The sequence below is a fragment of the Onychostruthus taczanowskii genome, unplaced genomic scaffold, assembly GCF_017590055.1.
Source record: "Onychostruthus taczanowskii isolate IOZ18803 unplaced genomic scaffold, ASM1759005v1 scaffold14, whole genome shotgun sequence".
Lineage (NCBI taxonomy): Eukaryota > Metazoa > Chordata > Aves > Passeriformes > Passeridae > Onychostruthus > Onychostruthus taczanowskii.
In genome coordinates this window covers 249,389-260,320 of record NW_024498573.1, presented here as the reverse complement: position 1 = coordinate 260,320, position 10,932 = coordinate 249,389, and positions in this window count along the sequence as shown.

Genomic DNA, 10,932 nt, shown 5'->3' with positions numbered 1-10,932 from the left:
TAACTAAATATAGACAACAGGGGAACGCTGGGAAGCTACAGCTGAACCCATCTGTAGTGAGGAAAACACAGTCACAGAATGGAAACATCTCCAGAGATATCTTGGAAATGTGCTTATAATTCAGCTTATGCTTTTGTTGGAGCCGTTCGACATGGAAAATTGCAGGAAGTCTGAGCTCCAGGAAGCCTGTAGAGGCCGATGGTCACACAGGAACTGGAACAGGGGGAGAGGTGTGGGGAGCAGCATCCCAACACAAACGGGGGCAGAAGAAAAATAATGTTTTAAAATCCTCCAACGCCAGCATGGAGCACTCACAACTAAAACTATTTTTGAGGAAAAAAAAATCCCTCAGCGACATTTCGTGTCTTAAAGCCGAGCGCTCGTCTCGCAGGTCAGCGCCGGTCGGGGCCACTCCGAGCGTGCCCGCAGCGCTGTCAGACCGGAGGGGTCAGAACGGAGGGGTCAGATCGGAGGGGTCAGGCCGGAGGGGTCAGAACGGAGGGGTCAGACCGGAGGGGTCAGGCCGGAGGGGTCAGGCCGGAGGGGTCAGAACGGAGGGGTCAGAACGGAGGGGTCAGGCCCCGCGGAGAGAGGCGAAAGGACGGAGCCAGAGCGGTCGGTGCCCGCGGCAGCCGGCGTGCACCCGGACGCGCCGCTGCCGCCCTGCCCGCAGGAGCCCGCGGCGGAGGCTGTCAGCGCTCCCCGACACCGGGACCCCGCGGGCACCGGGACCCGCAGGCACCGGGACCCCGCGAGCACCGGGACCGCCCCCGCCCGGCAGCCGGCGGGAGCGCAACCGGGCGGGGCCCGGCGGGGCGGGGCCCGGCTGCTCCAGGTGTATCTTTGAGCGGAACTTTGAGTCCCTGCTCTGTCCAGCAGACATCTCCCCACAGGCGGAGCTTGTCTCCTGCAAACAAGTAATATCTAAATTGGGGTTTTTTTAAGATAAAATCTGCAGCTTCGAGGCCTGGGGACAAAGCTTCAGCACAGATCACACACAACGCCCCCAAGCAGTTATTTAAGCAGACCACAAACACCTCTTGTGACCCTCTCCTGGCACAGCTAATCGAGAATCACCATTTCAACTGCATTTAATCAAAACTTCCAACAGTCCAACCTCAAAGATTGAGAAAGCTCAATCTTAACTCAGTGTTCTCCTCCATCAGCCTTACACTAATGGCCTCTCTTCATGTAATTATAGACTTTTAATTACACCCTAACCATATTTGCATGCTTTCGCAATCACACCGTTCCTCTAATTCACACACCATCCTGTAGAATTAGGACTGCTGTAAGCTTAATTTCTGTGGATTTCCCTCCAGAGTCATAAGGACTTGCGTGAAGCTCACAGCTGCTGGTGCCTGATTAACTCAGGCTGGAGCCATTGGAATGACTCACCAGGAAAATAAACCCACTTGTGGTCAACACAGCAAGCACAAAACTGACAATCTGGTGGTAAGTGTAATAGTCATTATGAAAAGAAAGGCAAAGTCTCCAAACCAGAAAATGGACTATTTTAGGTTCACTCCTAAAAGGCAAAGGATTTTGTGTGAGGGCTCTCCTGCAATTGGGCAGGGGTTTGCTCTGAGCCAGGACTGAGGGCAGCCTGTGGGGCCAGCTGGTCCCTTCAGCACTCCATCCCACCTCCAGGCTGGCACCAGGGACAGGAGCTTTGAGGCACATTTGAAACAGTTCCCAAGAAGAACCTTCCTTCCTGTTGTTAACTGGCCTGTCCTACTGATCCCACTGAAACCTGGCCACACTTTCTGTGGTTACCCATGGAGGAATCTGCTGTCTGGAGCACACGAAGAAATAATTATTACCTTTTACATGCAGCACTCAAAAGTATTTAAAGTGCCAAAAGCCTAGCCTAGAGGTGCCCCTAAGGTAAAGAACTTAGTTTTAAGGTGCCTCTGGGTGAGCTTTCATCTTAAAGACCCCGACAAAGCTAACCATCTAGCTTAAGGGCACCTTTGAGCTAAGCTTTAGTATCAGCTCCAACATAAGCGACTGAACATCCTGGCTTTCATGTCACCTCCACTGGAACCTCCTAAAATGCTGGTTCAGAGCCTAGACAAATTGAGAGATGTGAAAAACCAGGAAATTGTAAAAGGCTTCAGAGAAAACAAACAGAGTTACCTCAGGGCTACTGAAATGCAGGCATCACTCCACTCTTTGGAGCATTTGTGAGCCAGAGTACTATTACACAAATATTCTGGAAATTATCATAACTTCCAAACAGGAAAAGACACAGGAGGGACTCAAGAGATGACAGAGGAGTTGCTGTGACTTATCAAGCAGCAGGGGTCAGAATTCTCCTGTGCTGCTCTCTTGGCATTCGGTGTGTAATTTGGAAGCTCATGTAATTTCTGAAGATCAAATGTAAATTCTGCTGCAGGGCAGAGTTGGACTGCTGGCTGGAGGAGAGCTCCCCACGGCCAGCTGAGCTCATCACGGCCAGCCGAGCCCCCTCTGACAGCCGTGCTCCTTCTCCAGCCTAGCCCCCTCTCCAGCCGAGCCCCCTCTCCAGCCGAGCCCCCTCTCCAGCCGAGCCCCCCGCGGGCTCGGGGCTGGGCAGCGGGCACTGGGCCGGCACCAAGCCAACAGGCACCATCGTCCTGCGCCCCCGGGACAGCTCCGGGGCTGTGCCTCTCTCGGGGGTGCGGAGGTCCAGGACAAGGACTTTGTGTGCCCAGGGGCAGGGCAGAGCGGGGCTCGCCCTCGCTGCACAGTCCTGCCCTGTGTCCCGGCAGCTGCAGCCCGGGCACAGCCTCGGCGCGGGGCCAGCCGTTCTTCAGAGGCCTTGAAAGAAACATTCATTGCCAAATACATAATATTTACCCCACTGGGTTTTGTAAAGCTATTTATTAAACTGCCTTTTCAGGCAGAAGGCAGCTCTTACCTGGGCTCTCTTTTTGGTTTTGCTGATGAGTTAAGGTGGAACAGGGTCCTTTAAACTCTCCAGACCTCAGTTTTACCCCAAGTTTATCTCATGCACCTAATCATGGCCTAAGAAAGAGTGCCGTTCAAGTTTCATTCTTTCTATATTGTTTGCTATGGAGAAGAATGAGTAGCACATCAGTGTGACATTTTTTCTTTAACTCTTTTTTTTTCCCCTCAGTCCTGTCATACGATCTCCCTTAAAACAGCACACAGGCGTGCTTCTCCACTGAGTTACTTGTTCCCGTACAATAATCGAGAAGTGACTTGTTCAGGACATCTTAAGGAACTGTACCTTTGGATAGAGTCAACGTGAAAACAAAAGAAATCTTCAGGAAAATTCTCAAATAAAAAAGTTAAGAGTCAGATATCTATTTGGATAATTTGATCTGCTTAGAACTTCAGAGAAACTTTAAAACAAAAAAGTTTATACTGTCTGCTTGGATTGAACTACAGCAACCCGAGTAGCTGTAATAACTTAGCCTGGAGTGTCATCGTCTGCTGCCAAGTGCTCCTTGCATGCCCCTTCCATTCCACACCCTCAGCAACCAGACCTCCCTCAGCGTTCACCTGGATTTTCCTCTTGGGTCAGGTTGGCAATTCAGTCGTGTTCACAGACTGATGGGTCTGCAGAAAACTGGGTGACAAGGTGGCGGTTTTCATCATTAACTGATTTTGTTTAGGGCAAATGAGGAAAACCGCTGTGGTTCCACGCGGGGAGCAGCAGCGCCGGGATGTAAATCCCAGGGAGCTGTTTGGTGCCTGCGGGAGATCCGTAGCCCCGTCCGGCAGCTCTCACACCGCGTCACTCGGGGATGAATCCGCAAGAACGGGCTCTCCGCTGCGAGAGTCCCACGGAACTCTCGGCAGACACAGTCCCGCTACTTTGCCGCCCGGCCCCGCCGCCGCAGCGGGTGCGGCACGGCCCGGAGCGCTGACTAAGCCCGTCCCGCCCGCCAACACACCCCCGGCGCCCCGCGCCCGGCCCCGCAGCAGCCGCAGAGCCCCCGGCCGCCCCGGTCCCCCCGGGAGCCGCCGACTCTCGGCAGACACAGTCCCGCTACTTTGCATTCCTACGACGGAAATGCAAAGTTGAACATTGAGAACATTTCCTTTCCCCCAAACTGCTGCAGAGCTGTTTCGCCAAGAGCTGGAAACGCGCTCCGCTGACGCCGGCAGAGGGGTCGGTGCCCGGGGCGCGCAGAGCACGGCAGCATTGTTCCATTTCCTCGGGAATATCCGGGCGCATTTAAAGCCACATCTACAAACCACAGGCACCTGGAGCCGCGCAGCCCCATCACCGCAGCTCGGCGTTTACCGAGGGAAGGAGGGAGGGAGGGAGGCCCCGGCCGCGCCCGCCGCTCCCCCCGCGCCCCGCGTACCTTCCGCGTGGCAGCCGGCGGAGCGGAGCGCGCCGTGCGGCCGCAGCAGGTACGGGAGGTACCGCGAGAAGCATTTCATCCTCCGCGCCGGACCGAGCTAGGACACCGACCGGCAGCGGCGGGGAGGCCGGGCCGCGCTGCTGGCGGAGCGGAGCGGGGGCCGCATCCCGGGGCCGCATCCCGGAGCAGCCGTGTCCTGGCGCTGCCCCACGCCCGGAGCCCGGCGAGCCACCCCCGCACGCACCAGCCCCCAGGAGGTTTCACCTCTCTAAAGTTCGCGCTAATCCTTTTTCTACAGTAGACTCCTAATAGTCAATATATCAGGATAAGGCAAGATCTCTAAAACTTCTTTTGGCAGTACTGAAATGTTGTTGAAAGCGCTGTGATATGACAATGGTAGTCAGAAACATCATGTACTTCGCGTTTAACACTGAAATCAGTGTTTGAGCAGCTGAAAGATGCCTCAGGCCTCCCCTCTATGCACAAGGGAGCTCATTCATCCCCACAGTTGCTTTAGTTAAAGGATCCATTACACCCCGGGTTTCATCGGGACAAGTACCACGGACTGTGACACCATTCTCCAAGTTAAAGCAAGGAACAAGGAAAGAACAAAATGAGGTGGTTTATGTAGATCTGTTTGTGTGGCTTCTGTGTGGATAAAGCACACAATTACCACAAAATTAACGCAGAATTATAGTTGGCAATATTTGAAGTATCATTTGAAAGCCAGAATGACAGTCTGCTCTGCTGGAGGAGGTAGGCTCTGCTACATTCAAAGACACAGAGCATTTTAATAATAGTGACATCTCTTCTCACCTGACCACACACAACTGTGTGCTTCCTAGTCACTAAGGAAATCACACTGTGCAAGTTCAGGATGCTTGGATATTACCAACAGTTCTGAAGGTCAAAAATGTGTTGCAAAGTCTAACATAGTAGGAGCAAGTTATGGATAAACTACAGATGGAGGTGAGGCGTCTGTAATACCACATTTATGACTTCTTTCATGTACACACATTAGTACCTATACACGTGTGCATTCACCCACCAGCACAAGAACCAAAGCCCATCCCACGTGTAACACTTGTGTGAGCTCCCTCCTCAGTCATGGTCGTGCTGTTTGTGCCTGTTCAGGCTGGATGCACCAATGGCATCACCTTTTCATTACTGGTTTTACTGAATACAGCTTTTAAGTATTATTCATCAGCCTTTACTGTTCTGTGAGCCCAGATTACCTCAAGAAAAAAAATTGCAGGAGTCCTTTCCTGCCATCATGCCTCTGGGTTCATCTACTAAATCTCCAGTATTATTCATCAGCCTTTACTGTTCTATGGGCCCAAAAAAAAAAAAAAGCTTACAGCCCTCAGCTGATAAGTGGTTACATTAAGAAAATAATAGACAGCAAGAGAGGCAACCTAACATTTCACTAATCCTAAAGTAGCAAACAAGTACTCCTAACCAGTTACAATGATCTGCAGATTGTACAGTAAAAGCTCAAAACACCTCTAAATAATTTTAAAAAGCCCAAAACAACAAAACAAAACATCAGTAAAATTTTTTTTTTTGCTTTAATAACTATGGTGGTGTTTTTCTCTAGAGATTTAATAAATTTTTAGACATTCTTCTGAGTGTTGTGCCCCACTGTAGTCTCTAGAGATTGCAGACTGAAACCCTCTTCTGCAAAAGCAGCGTAACAGAACTGCTGCTGAAGCAGGACAGGTGACAGTGCTCCAGGCAGAGCTGCCTTCCCACCAGGAGCAGTCAGAGCTCTGCTCTCAGAGACCTGGGCCAGCTCAGTCCTCTTGGTCTCACAAGACTGTGCTTTTAAAAAAGTCATCACATTTCATGGACCACAACAAAATATAAGGAGAGTGTCTAATAATCCATCTCAGTTCCAGAACTGCTTCTGGTAAAGTGGGAGAAGCTGTCTCATAATTCCCTGAAAACTCTAAATAAAACAGCTGAAAACCAAAAGAAAGTCTATTTCAAAGGCTATTGATATGATTAAGCTATAATGCCTTCAAATGAATTCTTGGATCAATAGCTAATTTAAGAGGCCCAACTCTTTCAGATGCACAAGCACATAAAGAGGGCAGAAACCAAGGAGCTTGGCTTAGCTCTGTCCCAGCAGCTCCCAACAGCACACAAATTACCTCCCTGCACACCAGCTAATCAAGATCTATGTGACAAGTTATTTTTGGTCACAGCAACAAAAGGAAAAATAAACTTACATTCTGTCACCCCAGCATCTATAGTTCCTTTTACTTGACTGAAGCACCACAGCACATCCTGCATGAGGCTTCCAAATCCTGCCAGGAAAACACATTCAGAAGGAAGACACAATCACATTGGCACATAGCTTGTCCTTTTTAAAATGAAGGTACATGCAGCACATGCATGCACGCACACACGCACACACGCACGCGCAAGGTGCAATCTCTGCATGAAATAAACATCTGCTCACCTGGTGTCATCGTTCCACACCAAGCACAAAGCTAGCACTGCAGAGCCAAGAGCATCGTGCCTGCCTTATGAATCCCCCTCTGTTCTCTCGTGCCGTGGCAGGGCTCTTGGGAGCCAGCAGAGTCAGTCCCCTCCACATCACTGGCAGAAGCACAAAGTCAGGAGGCCCTGTAGTCATGGTCTTTGTCACAGCCTCCCTCCATCAGAATACTAATGCTCCCAGTCATGTCCAGCACAGTTAAAGAAGGAGTGAAACAGAAAAAAAGAACTGTCCTACTACCACAAGAAATTTTTTTCACATTTGTGGTGAGTGTTCTGAACTGCTTGTCAATGAACCCAAGCAGCATGGAGCTGCTTTACAATACATTATAACACTTTCCTCAAAATCTGCCTGCAATCACAAGTGCCTTATAGCTGCTTTAAAATATTGCTACACACATTTCTATTGAAAGGCATATTATTAAGCTGTAGTGCTTTCAACTGTGTTTGCTGCTGCAGCATACTCTGTGTTAAGGCTCTCTGAGAGAAATTAGGATTTCATCTACCAATGCTCCTTGTTTTCTTGACAGCTCAGCAGAGTTTCCCTTTCTGTAACACAGTTTTCACTGTTCCACAAAAAAAATTCAGTGCCTCAAAGGACAACTTGTTTCCTTTCATCCTAGCACACATTTTATCTTGAAGAATTTCCAGGCATGAAGAATGCAGGAAAATGGAGCCATGGGGACCAGTAAATTTCATCTCAGCTGTTTTACACACAGGTGAAATGTGTGACAGAAGATATGGGTATTTCACAGTTGGCACGTGTGATATGGGCTCAGTCTGGGCTCATGCCATGGACACACAGACTTGTTACTTCTCTACAAAAGAAAAGGAAAACATGGGGTGGGAGACAATGTCCAGTAGGGGACATGACCAAGCTACATGGACTGTGCTGTAGCCTAACTGGATGTCTTTGTGAGATTTCTGTCTGATTTTATTTATGTTTTTGTATATTAATAGAGGTATATATCAAAATTAATGTAATTATCTGGAATACATAATAGGTACAAAGTCAAGAGTGAGCTTTATTGGATTATTCAAACCAAATACAAGGAAAAGATGGAGCTTTAAGGGTATGAAAGGGGGCCCTCTTTTTGTATGTTGGAAATGGGTGATTTAAAGGAAGTTGTGGTTTTTAAGGTTTATTGCTAACTTAATTTGTGAAATTTCTCTCTGGACCATGCAGACCTCCCCTGTAATTTTTGGAGTTCTTTCTCTTGGCACACCAGTTCTTGCTTTAAGGATGGAATTTCACTAATGAAGTGCATGTCTATGATATTGATGTATGGGAAAACCTTGCCTGCAAGCTTGGTCTCTCTCTTGCCAGTATGCAAACTAAAAGCCTTTTCATCCTACGAATTTGAAAAAAAATCTTTTAAAAAACAGGTATGCCTGGGGAAAGGCTGCACATGGATATTGATTATTTTTATCTGTACTGCATCCAGTCCTGGGACTGACCGAGTCCAAATGCTGGGGAAGAGCATCTGTTTGAGGTGCACAACAAGTCTGGAATGCTGATGGGAGTGGATGGTGGACACAGGGATCCTGTCCCAGTGGGAGAGATTATGAAACATACTAGTGAAAAGGAGTAGGAGGAACGCTTTTACAGCCCAGCCACCTATTGACACCTCGTGTGACAATGAACCAGTGTTAACTAATGAGTTCCATTTCTCTGCAATGAAAAGTTGTTAGCCACTGCTAACAACCCAGCTTGCTGGAGGTGAGCTGTCACTTTGGATTCTGAAGTCCTGTCCTGCCTTAAATTCTAGTGACCCCTAGCTGAGGAATCCTAGTTCTTCACGTTCTGCAGCCAGGAAAAGACATTCCTCAGCGTGTTCTCTGAAACGGAGCTCAGATTCTGTGGAAATCTTGCTGGAATTGGTGTGTTTAAAAACGCAGCTTCTGGAACACTGTGGTTTGCACTGTGAAAAGGATGTCCAAGCTATTTTCAGAAGCAGCCACCTCACAGCATATATCAGAGTGGGTGCAGGTGCCACTGAAAAGGATGTCCAAGCTATTTTCAGAAGCAGCCACCTCACAGCTGCTATATATCAGAGTGGGTGCAGGTGCCATCATCTCTGCTGAGTCAGGGGCCGGGGAAACTGTGCATGGGATAAGGCACCAGGGGCAGATTTGCCCATCCAGAAAACATTTAATCCCTGATCAAGGGAGAGCTCCTGCTACAGGAGGGGACCCCTGGGTGGGCCACACCTCTGCACAGCCCGCAGTGAGTTTTAACCCTGATTAAGTACGTATATCAATGGCTACAGTTTGGCACTGGCAGCCACCTGCAAAGCACACAAGACAGTTCTCATTCAGAAGGAGCTGTGGGCAGTTGTGGAGGTGAGCTCACTCTAATCACAGGAGATGCCAGCAATGGGTATTGAAATCTAACACATACCATAATGTTAAAGTTTGCTGAAAGATTACAGCTGAGTTATGGCTGCTCAGTATAATTCCACTTCTTTAAATATTTATGGTTCCAGAAAATACATACAATAAATATAGCAAAACTTCTCTGCTTTTGCGAGCCATTGATAAAAATTAGTTTGGTAGTTGAACCAAAAGTATAGTTCGCTGAATAGTTAAAATTATAAAGGTGAATAGAACTTTAAAAACTTATTTTTTAATTCAGTGGCAGCCATTAGGGTCTTTGCCCCCTCTGACCTTTGCAGACCCCAGGGGTTTGCCTGGCGTGCCCAGGCCGGGGGAGAGGTGGGGTTTATGTGCTGGAGGAGTGTATGGGTTGGTGGCAGGAGCATCTTGGACAAGAGGAATAAGCCGTGCCTCCTCTCCATTAGAAGGCACCAGAGATCCACCACGGCGCTCCCATTTCTCAAGCCAGGAAAGCTGGCAGTGGCTGTTGCACGTGACAGGTGACAGAGAGACCACTGCACTCCCCTGAGCTTCTTTTTCTATATGAGTGAAAAAATTCCCCAGCTTGGGACACGCCTCCTGTTTCTGAGCTGACACAGCAGAAAAGCTCCATTTCTTGAGAAAACTGGGGGACATGTTTATCTGATTTTTTTCCTAAGTATGCTCTCTTTTTGTTGCAGACCAAAGCGCCAGCTCTGGGACAGGAGTCTCTCTGTTTCCCATGGAAAATAAATTCCCCTGCTACACCAAGCAGAATGGTGTTTTCCCATTGCCCAGTGGGGAACAGAGTTGGCTGTTTCACAGGAGCACTTGCAGATCTGCCTTCTGTCCTCTCATTTGTTGTTTCTTTGGCCTACTCAATAATCAGGCTTTAATATTTCGTTTCTGCAAACATACAAGACTCTGAAACTCTTCAGATGACCCACTCTGGACTACTACTTTTGTAATATCTCCACAATTGTTTCTACTAGTTTTACTGGGTTTGTCCTGGGTTATAACTTCTGTTGGAAATAAAATCTGAACAATAATGTTTAGAAAAGGATTCTAATTACTTAAGGAAAAATTTTCAAGCTTCATGTAAGTCACTCACGTGAAAAGTCAAATAGAAAGGATTCTCCATCCAGCAAATTTTAGTCTCTTCAGGGAAAGTTGCTTTGGATAGGCAGAAAACCACAGGTGGATCCTCTGAAAGGTAGAGTTTGGTCTTGGACTGGGAAGGAAATCTTGGATATCTCCTGGTGCTGGAGCTGTATATAAATCACTGCAACTCCCTGCAGCATGAATACCTTATCCTACCCACCAGAGATGGTTTACTTCAAACGCTCTGTTTCTTGAATTCTGTGTGGTAACTGCTGGATCCCCATCCTGCCTGCAAGGCTGTGCAGGTCATCTCCCAGGACAGGAGCTGGTGTCCCGACGTGGAGCCCACCTGCCCCCAGAGCCTTTGTACGTGTCCTCACCTCAGAGCTGGGTCCTGAGGACAGATGTCCCCTGGCCCAACCCCGCTCTGCAGGAATCCAGCCTCTTTCTCCCTCTGCAGTCCATGGGTCTGTGTTTCAGACGCTCTGAATTGGTTTAGATAGTTTAGGATAGTCCCAGCTGTGTTTCAGCTTATTGGTTCTTCTCTAAGTAAGACATGAAATTGCTAAAATTGGGTAACTGCTCTGACTTCTGTCTGCCCTGGGGCAAGGACTGCTCTTTCTCAGAGCTCTGGGAGTCTGAGCCTGCTCCT